The sequence below is a fragment of the Mauremys reevesii genome, linkage group 9, assembly GCF_016161935.1.
Source record: "Mauremys reevesii isolate NIE-2019 linkage group 9, ASM1616193v1, whole genome shotgun sequence".
Classification (NCBI taxonomy): domain Eukaryota; kingdom Metazoa; phylum Chordata; order Testudines; family Geoemydidae; genus Mauremys; species Mauremys reevesii.
Genome location: NC_052631.1, coordinates 83,721,306 through 83,748,176, shown reverse-complemented (window position 1 = coordinate 83,748,176; position 26,871 = coordinate 83,721,306). Strand labels below are relative to the sequence as shown.

Sequence of the window (26,871 nt, the reverse complement as noted above, 5' to 3'; positions counted from 1 at the left end):
CAACAAAAGTTCCTGAGGGGTCAGAAAACATCTGCAGGGAGGGAGGAAAGTGTGTACTTAGAAATGGTGTTAAAATGTGATCTATCACTTGTATGGTGAAATTGTATGATACCAACTGAAAAATCCAGTAAGGATAATGCCAGTGACCTGCTGAACCCCCTAATAAGATGACAAGTCTCCTAGCTGTAATCAGGACTGGTAGGTACTTAAGTCAGCGGCAATCAGAGTACTTTATTGTGGTTTAGAACTGGCCGCCTAAGATATTTTACATTTGTATTGCAAGTATGTACCACTGCCATTTACAATATGTACACAATTATAACTTGCACTTGAGAAGATCTCATTGTAGGAAGCACTCGTTTATGCAGCATAGTGGGTCCATCTGAGTTATGTCTGTCCCCCTTATATCAGCCATACTGTAAATACATGTGTATAAGCCGTGGACACTGCTATGTCCAACCAGCATACAAAGGGCTTGTTTGGAACCTCAGTTCTCACCTGCCAGTGTAGCTTGGCAAGGCTGTGAACCTGTTATTCAAGATTGTTTTCTCTCTCACCAGTCTCCTAACTGTGTTTTTCTCCACAATTATAGACAGTCTGCCTGGGTCTACCTATCTGAGTGGCAGCTCTCAATGGCTCTATGGCAGAGGTGGGCAAACTACAGTCCGCGGGCCACATCCAGCCCGCGGGACCATCCTGCCTGGCCTCTGAGCTCCCAGCCGGGGAGGCTAGCCCCCGGCCCCTCCCCTGCTGTCCCCCCTCCCCCGCAGCCTCAGCTCGCCATGCTCTGGCTGGGTGGCGCGGCTCAGGGGCAGATTTAACAGTGAACACAGGGTGCCCTGGCACAGACCCCCAACAACAGGGGGCCCCAGGGCCGGGCACTCAGCCAGCTCAGCACCAGTGCACCCCCGCAGGGGGGAGGGGCTGCACTGCGGGGGCAGGGGAGCAGGTGGGAGGTGCGGGTGGCGGGAGCGCGGGGAACACGGCTGGAGGACTCAGGAGGAGCACCGGGGGGCCTTGCAGCTGGCCGAGAGAAGCAGCACTTTGAAGGGGAAAACGCCGCTTCTCTCCGGCTGCGCGGCTGCCCCTGCTCCTCCTGAGTCCTCCGCCCATGTTCACAGGGCCACATTCCAAAAGGGGCTGGGGGGAGGGGTTGGATGGGGGGGTCCCGGTGGGGGCAGTTGGGGCAGGGTGTCCTGGGAGGGGGCGGTCAGGGGATGGGGAGGCTGAATGGGGGTGGTTGGATAGGGGTGGAGTCCTGGCGGGGGCAGTTAAGGGCAGAGGGTCCTGGGATGCGGGGATTGGATAAGGGGTGGGGTCCTGGGCGGCGGTTAGGGGTGGGATCCCAGGAGGGGGCAGTCAGGGGACAAGGAGCGGGGGGGGGTTGGATGGGTTGGGGATTCTGAGGGGGGCAGTCAGGGGGTGGGAAGTGGGAGGGGGCAGATAGGGGACGGGGTCCAGGCTGTTTGGGGAGGCACAGCCTTCCCTACCCAGCCCTCCATACCGATTCACAACCCCGATGTGGCCCTCGGGCCAAAACGTTTGCCCACCCCTGCTCTATGGTAACAAGTCTGACTTTAGAATTTCTAACTAAAATTAAAATTGCTTTACTGACAGTAATGAATTTAGCGTCTCAAATCCTCTTTAGGGCAGGGAAGTATTAGTACCCATTTTATGGATAGGGAAACTAAGAGGCTGAAAGGTACATTTTCAGCCCCAGCTGTGTCCTCACATACATATACCGACCTTTGTGTGTGTAAACATTTTTGTTTTTTAAAAGTGTAGTGTCTGTGTGAGCACAAGTGTTACAATTTGTATCTGCAAAGCTGAAGGAATTGACATAAGTGTTTTACCTGAAAAGGATGGGTCACATCTGTGTGAGTGTGCAGATAGAAGTTAGGTGGAAAATTACACAAGCAGCTTTCCCAGAGTCGCACAGAAAATCAGTGGCAGAGCCATAAATAGAACTGAAGTCCCCTTGACTCCTTGTCCTATATCTTGGGCACAATTGTTGAGCATAGTATAAAAATGCTAGACCATCATTCCTCTCTGGTAACTGCAAATAATATTACACTGTAGTTGAGTCCAAGGTTATTGGAACTCTTTAAATCAAGGCAGGTCATAATGACAAGCTTTATTGATTGCATGTATACACATAACCCTGATTAGTATGCACAGTATTGGGCTTAAAACCTAGAATGTAGTCTCTGGTGGCAGGCTCTTTTTTGACTATTCCAAAGCCCTGTTCAGAAATTGGGATGTGATATCCCAAATAGATTACAATGGGTCATCCAGCAGCTGCTTATTTTTCATGTTCATCAGCACGCATTCAGAAGCAAACTTTTAAGATAGCCTTTGCCACTCCTTCCCCTAAATATGTAGCATTATATAGGGAATAGGAAAGGGTTCTTGTTTCAAGCCTTCCTTCCACCCTGTTAAGTCTTATCCACTGCCTTTAACAAAACACTCAGCTTTTCCGATAATACAATAGACAGCAAAATGTAGACACCTCTTACTAATTGACATGTGTGGTGTGACCTTGACCTGTGGCCCATTTATCCTCCACATGCTCACAGTTCACAGTTGTCTGTGAACCCTGATAAGTTGGTTCATTATTTTTTTCCCCCCGTTTTGTATGGTTGGTGAAAATCTGATTCATAGCTCGGTGGGACTGGGGAAGGGGTGGGATTGTAAAAGAGAGCACTGTATGTAAGCAGCTAGTGAGATGCAAGGAGTTGCAGTGAAAGTGAATGCTGGGAAGAGAGACCTTGATGTCAGCTACCCTGAGGAGCATGTTTCATTAGATTCTGTGTAGCAGCCATGATAAAGCAACTGACTCTGTCATTATGATCATAGTTTACTCTTTCTGCTACAGCTGCATTCTTTGTGTTCTTTCCGAGAATTCAGTTTAAGTTGCAGGCATCCTTGCTTCATTAAAACTGTTGTCCCTATTTGCCCTGATTAGTCACTATAAATGAGCTGGTGCCTTTGATAATAACATTGTGCTGATCTATTGTTTGTGATAACAATAATAATAAAGCAAGAGCTGATAAAATATTTGACCTTATAAATCTCCCCCTGCACATTTTTACCTTTTCTTTATATTTATTTATGGCTTTTCCCCCTTCTTCTCCACCCCCAATGCGTACCCATTAAAAGTTGGGGGAGGGGGAAGGTTTTTCACTATTGTAAATTTGGTGGATTGTAGTATAAAACATGAAAAAGCTGAATAGGTTAGGCGGAGAAGAACACATGGCATCTCTCCTTTGCACGGTGATACCTCCCTCCTCATGTGCTTGTTTATTGATTAAGGATGAGCCTGAAACAAAACCTATGATGGGACATCTCCAGACTGTGGGGAGGCTGGGAGCCAAAGCCAAATTGTGTAGCCTTTCTCTTTTTAGCTTCTTAACCAGCCTGAGCTTCATAGTAATGAATTGGGAGTGCTCCAGACCTACCACATTCTACTTCTACCTTTACCTCCCCTGTGGGAGCCCAAAGCACCCCCTCCGCGGGCCCCAGTGCCAGGAGGGCGAGGCCTTAGCCCCTGGGCGGTGCGGCCACAGCACCCCCAGCCCTGGGGCTCAGGCGGCCAGGCAGTACCATCACTGTGCCCTCAACCCCAGGGCTCCAGGCGGCCGAGCAGCGCCATTGCCGCACCCCCAGCTCCGGGCGGCCGGGTAGCACAGTTGCCATGCCCACAGCCCTAGGACTCCAGGCGGCCCCCAGTCCCAGTGCTCAGCAGGCCAATGCCAGGCAGGCAGCACGGCCCAGCACCAGCCACCCCAGCAACTCTGAGTCACTGCAGGAGGCAGGCTGGGCGGGGATGGGGCCATGGTAGGCTGTTAGGGGAGGCAAAGCCTCCCCTTGCCTATGATACCCATCCCACATGCTTGTCAGCATAGTGTATCTGAGCACCTTCCAGTAGTGCACTAAGCAATGTGACTACACGTCGGTCTCATAGACTTTAAGATCAGAAGGGACCATCATGATAATTTAGTCTGACCTCCTGCACATCACAGGCCATGGAACCTCCTTGCCCACCCACTCCTGTAATAGACCCATAAACTCTTGATGAGTTATTGAAGTCCTCAAATCATGGTTTAAAGAGTTTAAATCCGTAAGCGACTCGTATCCCATGCTGCAGAGGAAGGCAAAGCCTGCTCACCAAGGTCTCTGCCAGTCTGACCTGGGGGAAAATTCCTTCCTGACCCCAAATATGCCAGTCAGTTGGACTCTGAGCATGTGGGCGAGACCCACCAGTCGGACACCTGGGAAATAATTCTCTGTAGTAACTCAGCACCCTCCCCATCTAGTTCCCCATCTCTGTCCATTGGGGGATATTTGCTACTGGCAGTTGCAGATCGGCTATCTTCCATTATAGGCAGTCTCATCATCCCAGCCCCTCCAAAAACGTATCAAGCTCAGTCTTGAAGCCAGTTAGGATTTTGGCCCCCACTGCTCCCCTTGGAAGGCTGTTCCAGAACTTCACTCCTCTGATGGTTAGTAACCTTTGTCTACTTTCAAGCCTAAACTTTTTGATGGCCAGTTTATATCCATTTATTCTTGTGTCAACATTGGTGCTTAACTTAACTCCTTTCCCTCCCTGGTATTTATCCCTCTGATGTATTTATAGAGAGCAATTATATCTTCCCTCAGCCTTCATTTGGTTGAGCTAAACAATCCAAGCTCTCTGAGTAACCTCTTACAAGGTGGGTTTTCCATTCCTTGGATCATTCTAGTAGCCCTTCTCTGCATCTGTTCCAATTTTAATTAATTTTTCTTAAACATGGGAGACCAGAATTGCACACAGTAGTCCAGATGAGGTCTCACCAGTGCCTGTCATGTGTTTGTTCTCTCATCTGCTCTCCAGGAGGAGACATGTGTGTAGTTAAGTATCTTCTTTGGGTTGGAGTATGAGGGTTTTTAAAATATACATATTGCCATGTGTTTGCATTAGGGAAGGTTGTCAAGCTATCTGTAGTGGCTCAGGAGCATGAATGCCAACCTCAGGGCAGAAGCAGGGAACAAACCCCAAACTGGTTGTGAGTTCCATACTTAGATTTCACCAGTCAAGTGTGAACTCCTCAAGTACTATAACAGCATTAACATGGAGTCACAGACAGTCCCCTTGAGCTGATCTTCTCTGGGACACAAAGCAAACCATTAATGTGGCATGCTCGTGCTGTTGAACACAGAGGCAGAGGGGGGTGTGTGTGTGTGTGTGTGTGTGTGTGTGTGATTGCTGTGCAGAGAGCCCAGGGAGAGAGGCAGGGGCTGATGTTGGGGTTTCCCCCTCCGCCTGCCTCAAGACTGGTTACTTCCTGCCACTGTCTGAACTTACAAGACAGCCTGCTGACACACTCTGTCCCCCAAAACACACTGTCTCTCTCCCCCTCCATACACACACACACACTCCCTGTCACACCTTCTCCCCTCCTCTCCCCACTTCAGTTGAAAAGTAGCTGTCAGTGTAGTAGGATGCCCCTTGAACAATGAGATTGGGAAACCTGCATCATGTGACACTGTGCCTGCCCCATGGGGAACTGCCAACCCTTCCCAAAGCACCCTGCGGCCAGTTGCACAGTGGCATAGCTACCACAATGCACTGCTGTCTTTGGCATTGCAAGAGCTGCTAAAGTGGATGTGCTCCAGTGTCACAAGGAGCATAGTGTGGACATGCAACAGAGGTATAATTCCAGCATTTTAATAAAAGTGGTATAACTTGAGACGCAGAAACTTGCTATTGTAGACATACCTTAGAAATCTTGTCCTCCCAAAGTCCAAGGAGCATAGAGATCCAGTTTCTTCTTCCTGACAGGGATTTTTATTCCTTCCCCCAGAGTTCAAGTTGACGAGGGAAGTCCTCATGCATGTCTGCTCTTCAGGGGTGTGTGTGGAGGAGCAGTTAACAAAGTCCCTGTTCTTTGATGGTTCATAATGGCTCATTTGGTTTCAGTAGGCCTTCTTGTGTGCAGGACCCAACGCATTCTGTAGGAAGCCTGCCTTTACATTAATTAATGCTTCTTTCTGTTTGGTGAGTTACACAGTTACAGAGGTTTGCAATGAAAACACCTGGCAAGTGAATGACAAAACTTTTGTCGTTCAGAGGTGTTAAAAAAACACCCCCCGAAAGACAAAAGTTTTGCTGAGGGAAAGTGCCGGCGTGAGCAGCACTTCGTCGGCAGGAGCACTCTCCTGCCAACAAAGATACCACCACTCGTTGGGGGTGGATGTTTTTTCCTGCCAACAAACAGCGGCTACACTGCGCGCCTTTTAGCGGCGCTTGTGCAGCGGCACAGCTGTGTCGCTGAGAGCTGCATAGTGTAGACAGAGCCTTAATATAACTATATGTATAGCGTGGGGTACAGATGTTATAAGTGAGATTAATACATGCAAGGCCCTACACACATTTCATTATCACAAAACACATTTTTGTAAATCTAATACCTACTTTAATAATGCTAACCCAAAAGTGAGCTATATGTGTTCACTAACAGATTTTAGTTTCTTATAGATTAAACGGTGTGCAACAGGAGGTTTCATATGGGTAGGCACCAGCTTCAGGTGCTCAAATGAGACTGTAGAAATTAACAGTGTCTAAATTCTGTACACACATGCATGCGCACACACAGCAGGCATACAATTAGATACAATTTTAAATTAATACAAATAAACACATTAAAAGAAGTTAGCTTAAAACACACTGGATTGTTTTGGGTTCTACCATTGCTGATGTAGTTCAGAAAGTCTTTTCAAGTCGTGACTCCATCACAATCACAGACAAAATGATAGCTTAATATTTCAGTCCTGTGCTGATCTGCAAGCCTCAGCAAATATTCTGAGAAATGAACGGGCTGATGTGCAGAGCTGTGGGAGATCAGTGCTGAGGAAGGCCACGAACATGCTTCCATTTCTAACTAACATTTTTTTCTCTCAGGTGTAGGGCCCTATTGTCTGCTTAATTCCCTTTTCTGTTGAGTAACAAATGGTTCCTTCTTGTGTTTTCTAAATGAAAATGGAATTATATTAATGCTTAGCACTTCATACTTTCATGTTCAAAGCACTTTACAAACATTGTCACGATTAATCCTCACAATTCCTCTGTGGGGTTCTCTCTCTCTCATGCCTCTTTATTCCATGTAGAATGTAGGGCCTTCATCACTGCCTTCCATCTTTGCTGGTCTTCTGTTGCAGTATTAGCTTCTTTCAGTGTCATTTTGATAACTTTCAATTCATTTTTGCTGTGAATTTCCATGTTGTACTTGGTGTATCTCATTGCCTCTTGGCCTGGAGTGGTCCAGTCCAACGCCTGTCTCATGTTAGTTGGATCTTTCCTCCATGTATGCGTTAGCCATCTCCATTTTTGTTCCATAATTTCCTGACCTATCAGTTTCTATTTTGTTCTCTTCCAGAATTCTTCATTTGAGGTTTTATTCTGGCCATCTGATACTGAGGATTTGTCTAAGGCAGCTGCTTATGAAAACGGAGTTTAGATAGTAAGGTCTTAATAAGTCTCCAAGTTTCAGTGCCATATAGTATGACTGACTATTATAGTGGTGTCAGATATTCAAAGTTTAATCTAAAGGGCAAAATTTCTGTTTCTCCAGATTGGCTTTAGAGTTACAAAGACATGTCTGGCTTTCACTATTCTGGTATTAATGTCTTCATCTGTTCCACCTGTTGTACTTACAGTGCTGCCAGGATATTTGAAATATCAGACCTCTTCTGTGTCAGACCAGAAAGTGTTGTTGGTGTTTTTTGTTATGTGTTGATTCTCATGGTTTTAGTTTTCTCTGTGTTGATTTTCAGTCTTACTAATTGTGCATAGGCCTGGAGATCCTTTGTTTTGGGTTGAATGTCTCTATGGGTATGGGATAGCAAGTTGATGACTTTGCAGATGACAAGGTCCCCTAAGTTTTGTGTTAATCCATTATGTGCCCCTTGGTTGTTCTGTGGTCTTTTTCATTACCAGTATAACCATCATGAGTGATACAAGACATCCCTGTCTGATGCCTGTAGTAACCTCAAATGGCTTATTCGGTTTGCTATGTATTACTTGGCACGTCAGGTTTTCTTAGAAGGTTTGAATGATGTGCACTGAGGGGTTAGGTACTTTTTATTATCCCTGCTTTACAGATAAGGAAACTGAGGCAGAGGGGTGAAGCATCAGAAGTAGGTTTAGAATGCTGAAAATCTTGATGCTCCAATCATGTGATCCAATCAGTAGACCAAGCCTCTCTTTAACTGAACTGCTAACCAAGATTTTGGAGGAAAGACAGGGTGGGGAAATGCCAAAAATTTAACACAATAAGGTAAAAGGAATAAAAAGTATACTATATAGATTAATAGATATGTTTTAAAACGTATCCTGAATGGTGACACACAGTTATCCCCAGGGATTATTTTATGTGGAATATTAAATAAACATGATTGTTACTTTTTAAGGCCAGTTTTATAATCCCAGTCAAATCTTTTGGATATTGCCTTTGTTCTGAATAGCCTCATGACGCTCCTGAAGTTTGTGTTAATCGGCACTCCACAGTCAGTGTATTGTTGCTTCATTAACCTACTTGTTTTTAAGTATCTCTAAATCACAAAGAAGAGAAGTCATGCTGGTAACTGAAAAAGAAACCCTGTTTGTAGCATCTCTCTCCTCTGAATCACATTTCAGGTTAGCAGCTAGTCTCTCTTACCTGTAAAATGTGCAGCGTAACCCAGAAGGAGATTTTAAACATGTACATCTGAAATTGAAGCATTTAGCGGGAAAGGTCCTTCGGGACATTTGGTGATGGAATACATCTATTCTCTGTGTTATTTCACTGCTTGCAACACACCATTTATGGTCTACTGTTCAAAGGTAGATTTCATTTGTAATTATCTGATCTCCTTCTAAATAGCCAAAGAATTACAAGTCAAAATGATTTTTATTAGAGAATTGTTATTGGTATTCTTACAATATACTATTAAACAATTAATAAGAACTTTTTAGCAAGATACAGAAGAGGAGGCTAAATTGGAGGGGATCAGACCTGCTTCATAGTGTGCAGTAAGGGACCGTAAAAGCCTAATATTCCTTCAGCAAATAGAGATTCTCCTTTAGTTCCAATTGAGTTGTTATGCTCTTTTAGACCAGAAGGGAATGAGTTTTATCTCTGCTTTCAACCACTTCAATTAAGGTATCCATGATGGGTGGTACAGTGAGGACTGTAATGGGTGGTACAAGGAACCTGCTAGCCTTTTAAAAATATCTATTAGTTATTATTTAATAGTGCTTAACTGGGTTACTACTTTGGAACATCAGTGTCAAGAAAAACCACTGTCAGGAGACAGCCGTGTACACTACAGAAATCTGTATCACACACCCCATCTTTTGGAGTTAGAAGTAAACAGCTCATTGGCTTTTATTGTTTTCCATTAGCTCTTGGAATTCCGGTGTCAGGATATAGGGAGAAGCCAAAGTTTTCTGTCCTACAGTTTTTATCAAATATTCTTTGGGTGCTTTGTTGGTGGGTTTTTTCTAAGCCGCTGATGGAAAGTGTATTGTTGAAACTTTGGCATCTCACATTTAGGGCATTAAAGCACCTACACACGATCAAAACCAAAATATGATTCATGTTGGTAATTTCTAATTACAGACGCTGAGTGTACAACATGATTTCTCTTTGAAGCACAGTTTACTATGCAACATAAACTGACAGGTACATTTTTGAAATATTTTCTTTGTTTGGTTCTGAAAATTTGGAGGGCTTTTTTTGTTGAGGGATTCTCTCCAGGAAAATCAGACCGCATTAATAAAGTTCATTTTTTTAATCATACAACAGAATAAATGGCCTTGAACAATACCAGATTACATTTGGTATGTTTGAGTACTAAAATGTAATTCCTTTGACTGTTTAAATCGGGACCCACTTGCAAGCATGATTAAGCCAAGAAGTTTTGCAGCTTCAACTTACAAAGTTGCTGACCACATTTTTAAAATTGTGAAGGGCACAACATGCTCCTTTTAACCGCAAAGTTTGGCTTAGGGATGAAATAATTTTAAACATCTAGAAAAAATAAGGACAATCTTTAGAAGCTGAGAGAGAAATATTTTTGTTCTTTCTTGTCACTACTTACCAGCCATAGTACCTACAGTTATAGAGAGTGAGTATGTTTGTAGATATGTACTGTGGGTGTCAGGATATAAAATTATTCATATGCAGTCTCCTAAAGCATGCGACAACGCTCCTAAACCATAACTACTCATTTGTGTCAAGGTTCTAGTAAATGAGCAAGATCCTTGAGGCATTGGGGTTTGGGGTTTATTTCTCCTTGATTCATTAATCCTTAGCTCTTGTTTAAGGGTCCAATTCTGCTAAAGAATCCACATACAAGGGTCCTCCTGAATAGGGTTGGTCCCTGTTACAGAAGAAAATTCTCCATTTGTGTGAGTGAATGAATTTGTCATCTTACTTGTACTTCATTCTTAGTGTTTATATAGTGTGATACTTAATGGTGCTTTTCATCTATAGATCTCAACGTGCTTTCCACAAATAAGCATCATTAGCCCCCTTTTACAGCCCCTGTGGCCTGCTGCCTCCCACAGCTCCTATTGGCCGGGAACTGCTAACTGCGGCCACTGGGAGCTGTCGGGGGGCCATGCCTGCGGATGGTCAACATCCGCAAAATGTCTCACAGCCCGCAGTCAGCTTACCCTGCTGGGCGGCAGGTTGCCCACCACCGGTGTATATGCTTGGAGCAGTGCTCTATTCTTCTTTTATAAAGGAATGGGACCTATGATTGTTGAGGGAGCTGTTACTGCATAGTGAGTCTGCTCCTGACTGCAGAGGAGATCCAACACAGTGCCGCGTGCCTTCATCTCCCCTGCAGCTCAAAGTGCATATTTCTGTATCATAAAGAAACCCCCATAATGGCTTTTTCATTGTATATTAGCAAGCAACTGATTATCATAACCCATGTTGTATTTGTTACTCTGTGACAGCTGTGACAATCTATATGTCGCCTTTTGCTGCTAAAACAACAAAATCCACCACCACCAGATTAGGGGAAAATAGCATTTAACACATTATAGTCTGTTTAGCTCATTGTTTATCTACCGCAAGAAACTACTGAACCCTCTATTCTGCACCTCAGTCCTCCTGAGTCTCACATAAAACCCCTGCATTGTATTTGTGTGTGTAAGGCATCGGGGCTTCTCTCAATATATCTGCTTTCAGAAGGCATATGCACTGATTTGTCAAAAAGGTGACAGCTCATCATTAGCCAGTTTGGTCACATATGTTATGTTGGTGAATGATGTTTGATCAAGTGAAGCCCAAGGTAAGACATAAAGAAATACATTGTAAAGCATGCTTTGTTAGTACAAAATATAGAGGTGGCTCCCTGGAATCTAATGCAAACATCTAATAGCTCCTGTTTTATCCTCATCTAGTGAAATGTGCTGAGCTTAAGTGGAAGCAGCTGCCTCCCATACAGAGAGAAAGAGACAGAATCCCCCTCCCTCCCCTTCCCCGCATTCAATTAGCTGCTGTTTCGCCTCAGAGTGCTGCATTACGACCACTCCTACTGTCGGAGACATTAGTAAATATGCAGTGCAATAATGAATTTGTAAATAGTGTGTGGGGCTAACGAGTGTCCTCAGCTCAGGAATGCAGTGGGTATTTATTAAGCCAGGTGTGTGCGTGGGGTGGGGGCAAAGCATCTCCAAGCTGGATTTTATAATTAGGGCACATGGTGTAACTCTTTTGTTTTGCAGAAGCCAGCTTTATTAATTGATGTAGAAGGTTGCTGTGTGCTATTCATTGTTTGATTAAAATGCCTGTATAAATAATTAGGCCTCTTCTGTTTGTTTTATTTTTTGTACCCAATTTACATGTTCATACAGAATAGAAATGAATTAGCAAATGCATTTATATCCCAATTTTTTTTTGACCCATAACTGTTCTCTCCTGCTCACACAATGCTGTTGTATCTCGATGGCCTTTGGGCTAAACTGTTTCAGACCTGAGGATCCAATGGCTGGAAGTTGAAGCTAGTAACATTCAGATGGGGAAAAAAGGAGTAAATTTTTACCAGCGAGAGTAATTAAGTATTGGAACAATTTACCAACAGTTATGTTTGATTCTTCATCACTGGCAATTTTAAAATCAAGATTGGATATTTTTCTAAAAAAAACACTCTCTAGGCATTATTTTGGAGAACTTCTATGGCCTGTGTTATCCAGGGTGATCACAATGGTCCTTTCTGGTCTTGGAATCTGTGATTCTATAGCCACATGCTCTCTTTGGAGTGGTCTCCTTATTCCTCCTCTTTGTTTGGTTTTGTGAGTATTTGGCCATCTTATCACAGAATTGCTCCTGAAAAATATATACATTTACTCAGTCACTTTTAGAAACATCTGGCCAAATCTATCCCGAGTGTTAAGGGAGGGGGCTTACACCGGACAGGAATTTGCTCCTGTCTGTATTAAAGGCAATATGATCTGATGAAAATGATGCTGTATCATGCAGCAGGTGGAGAGAGCTTCATGCTGCTGGAATTATGATCTTAAAAGACCCTCTTGAAACTGTATTATTTATTATACGAGGGTCCACCTCCTAGCACTGATGTATTAAAGGTCTGCCTATTTTCAGTAAGTTTGGAGCAGGCTGTAACTCACCATGACATTTTACTCTGGAGAAACTACTGTGGGTTGCAGCCTAGAACAGCTACTTTTTTTCTTTATAGTGTTTCCTTTTTAAAAATAATTAGAGAGGTAAAACTTTTATATTTTTTAACTACAAAGAAAATGTTCCATTTTGTATGGTTCTGTGGTAAATCCGCTGCCTTTCCCTCCTCACTTTCTCTCCTCAGTCTAAATGAGGACTTGCCTGTTGGTAGTTGGGCTTAGCCCAACCTCTGTGTATGTTTGTATGTGTGTACAGGAGAATACTTGTAAATCATTATTGATGTGTCTGTACATCCCTAGAGGGAATGGCTTAGTGGCCAAAGCAACAGGTTTGAAAGACTCAAGAATGCCAGGTTCAAATCCTGGCAAGATTGACACATGCCATTGTTCTTCCAAACAAGATAATCTAAGGCCTTGTCTACAATACATAATTAAGTTAACCTATGTTAGGTAATTACTGTGTTTTTTCACATCCACATTACCCTCCTTCTGCCGGTGGTGCGTGTCCTCACCAGGAATGCTTGCACTGACTTAAGAAGGCAATGTGGGGTGTTGGGAGCCCGGCTGCCCAGCACTGAGAGCCCCGGTCTCCCAGCTCCCCAAGGAGCTCGTAGCGTTAGGCAGTGAGGCTCCCAGCTGTGAGCTCCACACGGAGCCCACAGCCCAGGTTCTCAGCCATGGCAGGATTGTGGGGCTCACAGCTGGAACCCCACCCTTGCCCTGGAGGCTCAATTTCTAAACAGGGAACCTACCAGCAGTGAAATTGACCATTCTTATCAATTTCATGCCTCGGGCTGTCAGCCATCTTGACAGCCAACAGGCTATTCAAGTAATGCAGTGTCGCCCGAACTACATCAAACTAAGCCTTACGCCCCTCACTGAGGTGGATTTATTTGGTCGGCGTAGCAGGCGAGTTACAGTGGTGGGAGAAACGCTGTAGTGTGTAGGCTTACACAGTTAGGTTGACGTAAGCTCCCTTACATCGATCTAACTCTGTAGTGTAGACCTGGCATTAGTATTCCGCATTTTACTGTGTGTGGGTCTTTTGGCAAAGTTTAATAGGAACTGCATGTACTCAGTATCTCTGAAAATCGTTCACAAAGTCCTTTCTGGTCTGGATAGACATTATAAATCCTGTGTTTGCAGTGTTGTTTTAGCCTTGTTGGTCCTAGGATATGAGAGAGACAAGGTGGGTGAGTTACTGGACCAACATTTGTTGGTGAGGAGACAAGCTTTCAAGCTACAGAGAGCTGCCCCTCAAGTTACATCATATAGATCCTATGTTATTTTTGATGAAGGTAATGATCGGCCATAATTTTTCCTTCCCATGCAGCTGTGCAGTGACCAGTGTAGCAGTATATTGCCTGTACTACCTCTACCCCAGGGTGCTTGCATTTCATTTTCCCTGGATGAAGATATAGTTTAATGTAATATGGGAATGTAAAATATTATCATCAACAATTGGTGATCTGGACATTACTCTTGCCTCATGGGAAATCCAATGGCCTCCTAATCATTGAGTGAGTTAGCAAGGTTCTTCTGTATACTTTCCATTCAGTAATGTTAGTCAAATGGTTTGATAATGGCTCAGTCTGTATGAAAGGTCAAGATCATAATATAGAAAGCAATTCATTTTATTGTCTGTCATTTTTCAAATGCACCCGGCAATCCCAGTATCTGAGAACTAATGTTCTGTATTGATGACATTCTTTTCTCCGTGTGTAAACATAAGTAGCATCAAACAAGGAGAGGAAATAAAACTTGTATTGCCTCATTACTCAGCTCTCAAGAGTGCCTGACTTGGCCTTCCATCTCCTGTGCTGATTGTCCAGAATCCTCCTTGATTCAGGAGCAATATTTTTAGAGAAGGAGGGAACCTTAATTTTTTTTTACTGTTTTTGTCATGCCTTCTTGGCACACAAGGTGCATAATCTGGTTCCGTGCTGGGAGTACTTTATATAGAATGTTTCAAAATAATTCTCCCCTTAGGAAGAGTGTGAAAGATTCCTCTCCAGAAACAGGAGTGTGCACCTGTTGAAGTTTTTTTCAGACATAAATCATGAACACGGTTTAACATCACCAACCACCACCACCAATCACAATGATAACAGAAATCTCACTCTGTGCAGTCAATGTCTGAGGAGAACTGGAGAACTATCACTGAAATATAGGAGCCTCAGTTAAGAATAGGTTTCTGTTCCTAGGAAACTGTGGACCAGGGGTTGGGTAGGTAGCGTAGCAATATAAAGAAGCACTGTTCACTTTTAATTTCCCAGGTAAGTTTTGCTTCAACCTGCATTGTTACCTCTTCATTTCCTTGGTAATGTTGGTGATATTGCTAGGATTGCACTCACTGTCAAAACATCCTGGTGTAAAGAAAGCCACTCTGAGTCAGAGCCTGATGCCATTAGGTTTGTAACAGCTGCAGCAGTGACACCATACTAGACATACTAATTACTCAGGGTGAACCAATTTATTTGTTGGTTGATGGTCCATGGGGTTAGCAAAATGCAAATTCTAGTGACCTGTGTACTGAGATCTGTGCAGAGATCTTGGGACTATCACAGTTGTCTCTCACCCATTCTCATTCTTCTATCTTTCCTCCTACCTTTTCCCCCCCCTCACTCCCCACACACCTATTCTTCTATCTATTTCCTTCTCTCATATTTTACCCTGATTTGAAACTGCATTGTGCTAACATAGTCTGCCTGACACTTCATAATTTTAAAACTTTGTTGTAGACTAGTTGTTGTACCTCTAGGCCCTGATACTGGAAGCCTTCCACATTCTGAGCACTCATTGACGACACTGGGAGTTCTGAGCATGGAGAGTATGTAGAATTGGGCCCCTAATCTAGAACACTATTTCAGAATGGCTGCACACAACACTGCTGGCCAGGCAAGCTGTTTTAGTGAGGTAAAACAGCTGAATCTCCAGTGTAGCTGGAGTCTGAGAGTCAGACTCCAGCAGCTATCGAAACGACCGAGCACTGCTGTGCTCTTGTACTCAAATACTTTCCTTGGAACTGGCTGCAGAAAGGGAATTGTGTGATCCAGCTAGGTTTCAGTCTGCAGCTGGCACCTCTGCTATTAATGTGCCTCTGTTCTTGAGCACAGTGATAATTCAATTTTTGCTGCCAGAGCTGGTTGTAAGGTAGATGATGATTAAGCTGGAAAAAGGGAATCTTGTCTCCTGGTCAAGGTATGTCTCTGCTCACTGCTGATTTGTTCACCCATGTTATAGAATTATAGTATACGGTATATTATAAATCACAGAGAACAAGAGAGGTGCACCTTGTGTGGTCTGAATACTAGATGGCTCCTATTCCTTATTTTAGGAATGTCAGCTTTGCTTATGAGTTAGAGATGGATCACAATATCTTTTGTCTTCCCAAGTGTTTTAAACTTGCATCTTTTGGGTCAGATTTCCTTGTAGATTGAGGTAGAGTCTGACTGAGAATTCCATAGAGGAGTTCATTAGCCAGGGAGGGAAGGGAAAGGGGGGAAGGCAGCAGCAAAAAATTCTGTTGTGGATGTGTCCATTTTGGGGGGGTATAAATGGCACAGGATATTGTCTATAAAAGGATAGCAGAATGATTCTGCCACTGACTCACTGTGTGACCTTAGGCAAATCACTTAACTTCTATTGCTTGGTACCTCCATTTGCAAAACAAAGCAAGTAATACTTAATTCACTTGGGAACGGAAGGTTTAATTAACGCATGTTTGCAGTGAATTTTGAGATGCTCAAATTGAAAAATGCCAGAGACACATATAGTGTTGTTATCTAACAAATACATTTCAGCGTGTGTGAGTATACATGTATCACACATACATCCGGCATATAATATAAAGTTAACTGTAGTGATAGCAAAAGTTATAGGTAAGATTGCCATGCCATGCACCTTTAATAAGATAGACTTTTCTAGAAGAATCTTGAGTAAAATCTATACAGCTGTTCTACATACGCTGAGTTGGGTGAGGGAACAATATACGTTTCCAGTTACAAAGATCATGACATTTTGCACATATCTTGAAAATGGCTAAAATGTAAAACTTGAAACTGTACATATAGTTAGTGCTCACTGAGGAATATTTTAAAAGTAATTTATGCTTTAATCCTGTAGTGAGCACCGTGTGGATGCGTAGGGTCACCTGCATGTGCTCATTGCAGGATTGAAGTCCATGTTATAAGCAATTAAAAATTTGCTTTAGCACATGCACAGGGGAAAATGTTCCATTAGATCTTTAGCCAGGGCATTGTATGTGGTATTAAGGAATGACACAGCTCCTTAGTGCTTCAGTGACACATTTCCTGTCTTTTTACTGCAGCATAATTTAAAACTAATGGAGTTGCAGGAGTGATGCAACCTATTGTACTGGAGGCAGGGGTATATCTAGTCACAGTTTATGAAGTTGTGTAAAATACAATTTCTCACAGTAACTTATTGTTCAGATTTTTTTGATTGAAAAAAACACAAGAACATTTAAATGAAAAATTTACTTTAATGGAATAAGGGCTGCAAATTTAAGGCTCTCAAAGCAATGCTGACTCCTCAAGATTGCCCCTATATATTATTTCAGATCGTCAGTTAGGCTTTTAAATAGTAAGTATATATCATGGGGATGATACAGCATTGCTACGAGAACCTTTATGCTTGCATTTCCTTAATACTCTCTGTGTTTTAAATATATGGTTTCAGAGCCTGGTCCTTCCAGGTGCTGTGTGGAGACATCTCAGTACTTCACAAAGGCCCTGATTAAGGTAAAGTCCATTGGACTTGAGCATGTACATAAGTGCTGTCCTAAATTGGCCCCAGAATCCTCAAATGCTCCCTTAACATCGGTGATGTGTTTCCTCCCCATCTAACCTAATACATTCATATTAGAGACGGGCTTGGACCAAAACTCTAGGTCTGAACAAACCCTGGAAGATTATAGATCCATAGCTAAACTTTGCAGCTTGGGGCTATCTCTGATATAGGCAGGATGTATTTAAATAGGTAAAAATCTCCATGCAGGGTGCATGTGATGCAGCTCAGCAGGATACAGCAGGAGTAAAGAGGTGATGTGAGTGAGTTGGGAAGGATGCATGTTAATTTTATTCCTTGTAAGTTCAGACATGATCTTTAGCCATGCGTTAATCTTGGCTCTGCTAAGTTTCACACCATTGCTCTTCTGCTATTACAGTGCAAGGTTACCTGTGCATTCCAATTGAAAATAAATCTCTTTATTACACATATTTTGACCTTGGCACGTTTGTAACCCCTGCAATTAGAGAGAAAAGGAGGAATTCTGGGAATAATTACCTTGTTTGTTCTTTATCTCTGAAGCATTGATACCTGCAGTTCTATGCTGAGATAATTAAGTCTTAGAATCACAATCACTGCAAGAAAATCTCTGTATTCCTACAAGCAACATTTTATTTTTCTGTTGGTGTAAAAATGCATTTTAGATTGCAAACTATCTGCAATCTAAATAAATGCACAAATGGCCTTTAAAAGTGAAAACGTGTGCAAATAAGTATACTCTACCTCAATATAATGCTGTCCTCGGGAGCCAAAAAATCTTACCACGTTATAGGTGAAATTGCGTTATATTGAACATGCTTTGATCCACCAGAGTGCGCAGCCCGGCCTCCCCTGTCCCTGCTCTGAGCACTGCTTTACCGCGTTATATCCAAATTCGTGTTATGTCGGCTCGCGTTATATCGAGGTAGAGGTGTAGTTAAGTACTGATGCCTCTTGGTACTCGCAGCAAAAGAAATCCACTAAAGAAGCCATTTCTCTCATAGAGACTGCATTTTGGGATGTGACATCTTTCTCCATTACTTTATGTATTTGCATGAAAACAGCTTTCCTTAAAGAATATTTTTTCTCTGCTGACCCTTCCCAAATGGTGATATGCTTGGTTGTAACTAGAGCTGGTGGAAAAGCTATATATTTTTCATGAAAAATTAGAACAAAATTAAGAATGTTTTTATTAAAAATTTTCAAAGAATCATTTATTTTTTTTCAGTTTGGAGTTTTTCATCCTTCACCCTTTTTTCCTCCCACGTCCCCCCTTTAAAAGGATATCAAAAATTAATTTGTGGGGGAGGGGGTATCCAAAAACAGTCACCTTTTCATTTTTCATTTAGTTGAAAATACAGAAAATATTGATGAAAACAAACAAAAACAAACTCTGCCAAAATGTTCATGTTGTCAAAAAGCTATTTTTCATTTGGAGAAAAATTGTTTCAATGAACAAGATTTGATCAATTCTCATAGTAATCAACTATCAGCTTTGTGATGCCTTTGCTGCATGTCACAGGCACTCAAACTTCACAGCAACATTATGGTAGTTTTGCACAGGTTTTACTTCCATTTCTCACCCATGAAGGGGATTGGCCTCCATTTTTTGGCTTTATTGGAGGCCATCTCCTTGACTGGGAAAGTGGGACAATTTATACTAGCATTTTAGCTGTAGATACCTTCTTCCTGATATGACACACAGTCCAAGTATTCCTGGCCGAGGTCCAGTAGTAGATTTCATAGGGATCAGTCCATTGATGTGCCTTTCCCCCAAGCTTGTGGTATTCTTTCAATGTAATCTGTGCCATTGAAATGTCTAGTTGCTTAGAACCCAGGATTTTCACAACCCAAACTCCCTGTTTATAAGAACATAAGAAAACCAGACTTTGTCAGCGCTCAGACCTGTAGTCCAATTAGCCCGGCATCCTGGCTTCCAACAGTGTCTGGTGCGAGATGCTTCAGAGGGAATGAACAGAACAGTCCCAGCTTCTGGCAGTCAGAGGCTTAGGGACACTCAGGGTACGTCTACAGTATGAAATTAATTTGAATTTATTCTATTCGAATTTTCCGAAGCGATTTTATACATTTGGTGTTGTGTGTCCCCACTAAAGCCCGTGAATTCGGCGGAGTGCGTCCACAGTACCGAGGCTAGCATCGAATGTCGGCGTGGTGCACTCTGGGAAGCTATCCCACAGTTCCTGCAGTCCCCGCCACCCATTGGAATTGTGAGTTAAGCTCCCAGTGCATGATGGGGCAAAAACATTCTCGCGGGTGTTTCTGGGTGTTTCTATCACTTGCTCCTCCCTCCGTGAAAGCTACAGCAGACGTCATACTGCCAGCAGACGGTGCAGTGCGGTGCACCACCTGTCTCCTGGTACTATGAATCCACCTCTCATATCCTCTCGTCTTTCTATCTACTCTTTTATCTAACCATTTCCCGTCTTTTCTCGGCTACCGTGAACTGAGCAGCTCAGCTTCCGCCACAAACTCTGCTCTCCCGCTCTTGCATCGCTAGCTAATTTTTCCATGTTGTCTGTCCTGGGCTCACGTGCAAACTACAGAAGGCAACAATTCCCTGCCGTTCTTTGGCCATCATGAACTGAGCCGCACAGCTTCTGCTGCTTTTTCCATGTTGTCAGTCCTGGGCTCCCGTGAAAGCTACAGACTGATCAGGGTACGGTGTGACAGTTGTGTTTGTTTCTCTTGAAGTTACCCGCCCCCTATGTATATATGAAAGGAAATAAAGTCAAAATTGTTTAAAAACTGTTCTTTATTATTTGTTGCACAACACATTGAGGGAAATCCGAAGGTAGACCGGGGGAGGGGGGGGTATTAAGTTAGGGGGGTGGAGAAGGAAGGAAGGACAAGTCCAGAAAACAAATACAAAGTTTGCATATATCAGCTTTCTGCTGCTTGGGCGATCCTCTGGGGTTGAGTGTGTGGGTCCCCGTAGCCTCCCCCCTTTGTGTTCTTGGGCGTCTGGGTGAGGAGGCTATGGATCTTGGGGAGGAGGGAGGGCGGTGATACAGGGGATGCAGCGGCAGTCTGTGGTCTTGCTGCCTTTCCCACATTAGATCCACCATACAGCGGAGCATGTCAGTTTGCTCCCCCATGAGTTTGACCGTAGCGTCCTGCCTGCTCTCATCGCACGCGTCCCTCCTCTCTTCGTGTTCCTGTAATGCTTTACGGGACTCTGCAATTGTTTGCCTCCATGCATTCAGCTGGGCCCTATCAGTGCGGGAGGATTGCATGAGCTCGGCGAACATGTCATCCCGAGTTCATTTTTTCCGCCTTCTAATCTGGACCAGCCTCTGGGACAGAGTAGATAGGGGCTGAGTTGAAATATTTGCACCTGCGGGAGGAGAAAAAGGGAGAGTAATATTTTAAAAGATACATTTCAGAGAAGGAAGGGGACACTTTGGTGTGAGTAAGCCATCACACACGGCCGGGCAACAGAATTCATCTTGCAGGCAGCCCCTAGGGGCACGCGGGGTTCTGCTTCTTCTGCATTCATTTCAATGCTTTCAAACTGCTGGGCCCCCTTTCCCATAGCAAGCAATGCCTGGTGGTTTGCCATACTGCAGGCTCTCTGGGATGATCGCTTCACACAACACCTCCCGCCCCTGCACCCACCGCATGGCTCTGAGCAGGGATGAGCCCTTTAAACTAAACGTGAACAGCCCAGCACAGCTGGGTTTCCCCCCACCGCGTGGCTCCGATCAGGCTCTCACTCACCAGAAGTACCTTCTCCAGGGTCATGGTGCGGGAGCCTGCCTTGGGACTGGGGGGAGGCTATTGGCTCCAGTGTTAAGAATAGTTCCTGGCTAGGGAGGGAAACAGATTCCCCACTTGCCACCTGTGCACTTTCCTCCTCCTCCTCTTCATCCTCCAATGACTCTTCCTCCTCACTCCGTGCAACTCCCCCCTTGCAGGTGTCCACGGACAGTGGTGGGGTAGTGTGGGGTCACCCCCCATAAGTGCATGCAGCTCACGGTAGAAGCAGAATGTATGGGGCTGTGACCCAGAGCGCCTATTTGCCTCCCTGGCTTTTTGGTACGCTTGCCTGAGCTCCTTGATTTTTGTATGGCACTGCTCTGTGTCCCTGGAGTAGCCTCTTTCCGTCATGGCCCTGGAGACTTTAGCGTACGTATTTGCATTCCTTTTTTTGGAACGAAGTTCTGCCATAACAGACTCGTCTCCCCAACATGCAATGAGATCCAGTACCTCCCGTTCGGACCATGCTGGAGCTTGTCTGCGAATCCGGGACTGTGTGATCTCCTGTGATTGTGGACTGTGCTGATGGTCACCTGTGCTGATGGTGACCAAACAGGAAATGAAATTCAAAAGTTCCTGGGGCTTTTCTTGCCCACCTGGCTAGTGCATCTGAGTTGAGAGTGTTGTCCAGAGCGGTCACAAGGGAGCATTCTGGGATAGCTCCCGGAGGCCAATAACGTCGAATTGTGTCCAAAGTACCTTTAACTCGGGATTGTGATTTCTATTTAAGCACTACTCCACTTGCCGAGGTGGAGTACAGAAATCGGATTAAAGAGCCCTTTAAATCGAAAAAAACAGTTCGGTCGTGTGGACGGAATCTTTTTTTTTTTTTTTAATTAACTCGGCTAATTCTGAAATAACAGACCAGTGTAAACCAGGCTTCAGCATGGGGTTGCGTCTCTGACCATCTTGGCTGTTATGTGTTCCTGTGTTATGTGAAGGGGTAAATAACACTTCCTTATTCACTTTCTTCACCCATTCATAATTCTTATAGATCTCTAACATATTCCCTCTTACTCATCTCTCTTCTAAACTGAACAGTCCCAGTCTTTTTAATCTCTCCTAATGTGGAAGCTGGTCCATACCCTTGATCATTTTTGCCTTTCTCTGTACCTTTTCCAATTCTAATATATCTTTTATGAGATGGGACGACCAGAACTTCACACAGTATTCAAGGTGTGGGCGTATCATGGATTTTTAAATTGTGGCATTTTGATATTTTCTGTCTTATTAACTATCCCTTTCCTAATGGTTCCTGACATTCTGTTAGCTTTTTTGACTGCCACTGCACATTGAATGGATGTTTTTAGAGAACTATCCACAATAGCTCTTTGAGTGGTAACAGCTAAGTCAGACCCCCATCATTTTGTATATATAGTTAGGATTATATTTTTCAATGTGCATTATTTTGTGTTTATTAATATTGAATTCCATCTGCCATTGTCTTACCCAGTCATTCAATTTAGTGAGATCCCTTTGGAACTCTTCACAGTCATCTTTGGACTTAACTATCTTGAGTAATTTTGTATCATCTGCAAACTTTGCCACCTCATTGCTTATCCCTTTTTCCAGATCACTTATGAATGTATTGAACAGCCCTGGTCCCAATACAGATCCTTTAGGGATCCTACTATTTATCTCTCTCAGCTGTGAGACCTGACCATTTATTCCTACCCTTTTGTTTCGTATCTTTTAACCAGTTACTGATCCATGAGAGGACCTTCCTTTTTATCCCATGACAGCCCACTTTGTTTAAGAGCATTTGGTGAGAGACCTTGTCAAAGACAATCTGAAAGTCCAAGGTACACCATATGCACTGGCTCACCCATATCCACGTGTTTATTGACTCCCTTAAAGGATTCCAGTAGGTTGGTGAGGCATGATTTCCCTTTACAAAAGCCAGGCTGACTCTTTCCCCACCATATTTGTTTTCATCTATGTGCTGCTCATAGTGCAAGAAAGGTGGGGAAAAGATCCCATTGAGTCTTAGCAAAGTACATAGCAGAAGGGTGGCAGGCTCATTTCTTTAAAGGCATGGCCACTTTATGAGCAAAAGGAGAGTCTGTTCCTAAGGAGGAGAATTGCCAGACAGTAACCTAGTGGTCAGTCCACTCCTTAACTTGACAACACAGAATCAATTGCAGTGCACCAACGGATTCGGCTTGTGGGATGCTGCATTCTGGGGAATGTGTTCCAAAGCAAGTTTCCTCGTCTCTCAACTTAATAACTCCTTCAGATGTCACCTGAGTACTATTAAGCACAGCTCAGGTTCCAGACTAGCGGGCTGCTTGCAGAGAGGCAATTTACAAGGTAAAACTAAAATTTCCCTTTTTACAGATAGTCTTTTTGTAATATCCCAAACCTGAAATAATGCAGTAAAGGGAAATCTATTTGAGGATAACTGCACATGATCAGTGATAGTTATATTAGAGTGACTATAAACAGATATGGCATCTGTTGTTATCTCAATAATGACATTGGCACAACCATGGTCATTTGAAATTGTTTTATTGAGGGAGGGACTGCTGGCTGAGGAACTGAATCTATCCGAAAGTGCCACAAGAGCCACCTGGGCATCCACTCTAGAGGGGAAGAAGGGTTTTTGGATTAAAGAAACCACACTTCTAAGAATGCAGCAACCCTCTCTCAGTACTGCACTGTAGTGTCATCAGTGAGTGTGATGCCAGGGTCTGCTGTGAGACTGAAACCACAACCCTTCTCTTTTGGAGGCAGAATGCTACAAGCAGCACCTCCTGACTGCCTGGACAGGTAGAGGAATACATCAGCATCAGACAAGCCAATGAGTTTAGTTCTTAGAATAGCACATGAGGAATTTAGAGCCTTATGGGAGTGACCGATTTGTCTAATATTAAACCTATAGCAGAAAGCATGAGTGTGCAGAATACCCCTTAGAAAAGAAATCAGAGAGACTAGGCTGGGCAAAAATAACAAGTACGGTTTTGGCTCGCTATCCTTGACTGTGCTGCACCCTCCTCCTCTCATGTATTTCTAAACCTTCCATCCCCTTCACCTCTTCCCCCATGTTGTTTGAATGAGTTATAGCGGTGGTGTTTCACTGGGTTTCTCTCTCTGCCACATTCCTTGATTCTTGCTGGCCACGTCTTTGATCTGGACACTTCTTTAGTTGAATTGCAATGTTCTGTACATTGGTTTGTGGTCTTAGCTGCTTGGAGATAGGGATCCTACAAATGGGCTAAATAACTTAAGATTCTTCCAATGTTCCTGTTCTTCTTTCCATAATGCTTATTTCTTGTACACCTCTACTTCGATATAACGCTGTCCTCGGGAGCCAAAAAAACTTACCGTGTTTTAGGTGAACTTGCTTTGATCTGCCGGAGCGCGCAGCCCCCCCCCCTGAGTGCTGCTTTACCACATTATATCCGAATTAGTGTTATATTGAGTCGCGTTATATTGGGGTAGAGGTGTATTGTTCTTTCTAAAGTTATCGACTTGCCAATGATGTTTTTCATTGATTGCATGAAGGGGGAACTTCTAGAGACAAGGGCATCCTTCTGAGTGGTGTCTATAGAGAAGTGCTCAGTATAAGGTAGTAAATATTACCCTTTCATGGCATCAGATCAGCAGTGATTGACATCTATGTGTCTACTTTATTGAAATTTCTGTGGCCACATTTTCCAAAAGCAGCTTCTAAAACTGCATCCCTCAAACCTGCAGGCGCAAAACTAGATGCTGGGTCAAGATAAACTGAAAATGTCTTCTGGAGGCATGAATCATTGGTATCTTCGTGCTGTAGAATATTTCCCTCCTTCCCAGTGGCATTCTGGGGAGGGAGCGTAACTAAAAGTTGCTGTTCTTAGCAAGGTCTGCAAAGGGACCAGCTGCATTCCATCTACTGGAGATGGACAGGGTGCAGGGCTTGGGAGTTTGCAAGGGGCCCAAAAACTTCGGGGGTGGAGGGGAAATTAACTGAGCTGGGTCAATGAGGGGTGCACTTTACGCACTGTCTTAACAAAGATGCTGCTCCCAGAGTATGATAGACACCCCCCACCCACAATACACACACACTTTTTTTTCAGACCCCTTTAAATATTGAGGTGGGGGGTGTGTGGTTGGTGGGAGGCAGGGAGGATTCTGATAAGTGGGGGAAGAAAAAAAAAAGGCAGTTCTACAAAAATTGGTGAAAGAGCTCCAAGTCCATTTCACGCTATTCTCCTGACTCTGAGTAAACAGGTTATCAGGCACCCGAGACATTTATTGCCAAATTTTCAAACAGATGCTAGAAGGGAGCCATCATGTTTGCTGAAAGATGTTCAAACCTTCCTTTGTCATGATAATGAGTCAGTGCCTGGGCAGCACATAAGCTGCCAGCTAACTGCAGTATTTTTCCTTGGCCTAATTCAGAGTGTTTTGAAAGAGAAGGGGACCACTGAATGTACAGCTGACCCAGTGTAAAGCATATCAATAAGCTATGACAGTATTGCTTTGGGTATATAGCCATGTGGCATGCATTCTCTTTAGTATTAACTGACCTCTCTTGCAATTTCTTTTATTGTAGTTTTCAGATAGTAATGCAGTGGGAAATGTCATATAGAGAAGCTGTTTAGCTGTGGACCTTGCAAAGGGCTATGAGTCCAGAAACATGGACTCTGTCCCTGGCAATGGCCTGGATTAGAACTCAGGAATTACTGACACCTAGGTTTGTATTCAGACCACTAGACCATAGATCTCTCTTTACACCTTGCTCTCCCTTGACATTGCTTTAATCTGAAAGGTCCTTCTTTAAGAAGAACAAAACTGTATCATATTTTATCCACTGATTTTTATTGGAGCGGGAATTAGAAGAGCACACAATCAAGGCAGACTTGCTGTGCCACTTCCTGAAGACAAACCGAAATGAGATTGCTTGTCGTAGCACAGGGGTGCAGGGTACAGTTGTTTGTTGCAGTGAATCTCTTGGCATGTTTATTTTTCTGTTTGCCACCTTAAAGATGCATTGAAGAAGAAAATTGCATTTTTCAATCCTTAAAGTAAGACCTACAACATGGGACAGCTGGCAAAAGGTAGGTCAGATTTTTATGACAGCATCCCTTGAAAGATGCTCTGGGTTTGTCTTGGGTTTAATATAATTTGTAATTATCTTCCTTTAATATAGTGTTGATTTAAGGTAGTAACAGTCACTGTGTTAGCTACCATGGTCGTGATGTATCTGGCAACATACTTATTTTCTCCCAAACAAGGAGCCTGAACCTGACCCAAACAGGCCTTGCTCAGGCAAAACTCCCCATTGACTTCAGGGAAAATGTTCTCTTGGTAAGGACGGCAGGATTATTCCCAAGTGCGTGTCTATGGTTTAGTTGATTAGAAGAAGCATCTCTCATGCTTAGTGGTAGATACTCTTGGAGTAGCAGCCTCCTTTAAATGGTCATACTCATGCTCTCAGTGGTTGGTCCTGCACTTTAGACTGTCTGCAACACTTCTAAGGCCCTTCGCTTTCAGCTTTTATTTTGTTTAAAATTTCCTAGGAATTTATCAGTGTTTATTACAAAAATTAAAAAAATGGGTGGAAATCTGTGCAAAAAATTAACTCCGCTGTTTTCTGGGCAGACATTAGGGTAAATCAGGGGTCCCCAACGCAGTGCCCGTTGGGTGCACCC

The 26,871-nt window shown here is 43.6% G+C and overlaps 1 protein-coding gene across 14 annotated transcripts in view; it reads left to right on the top strand.

Moving 5' to 3' along the window:
* The window catches only part of NEXMIF (neurite extension and migration factor), a 226,612-nt gene that overhangs the window by 96,031 nt on the left and 103,710 nt on the right, over positions 1 to 26,871 (top strand). The window contains exon 2 of one of the 14 annotated variants that reach the window (XM_039487178.1): positions 9,639 to 9,701. The exons of 12 other annotated variants lie outside the window; for them this stretch is intronic. The gene's annotated coding sequence lies outside the window, so the exon portion shown is untranslated. Of the gene's footprint in view, positions 1 to 9,638; positions 9,702 to 10,408; positions 10,430 to 26,871 lie in introns of those variants that run through there. One more of the 14 variants, XM_039487185.1, reaches the window with a different exon arrangement.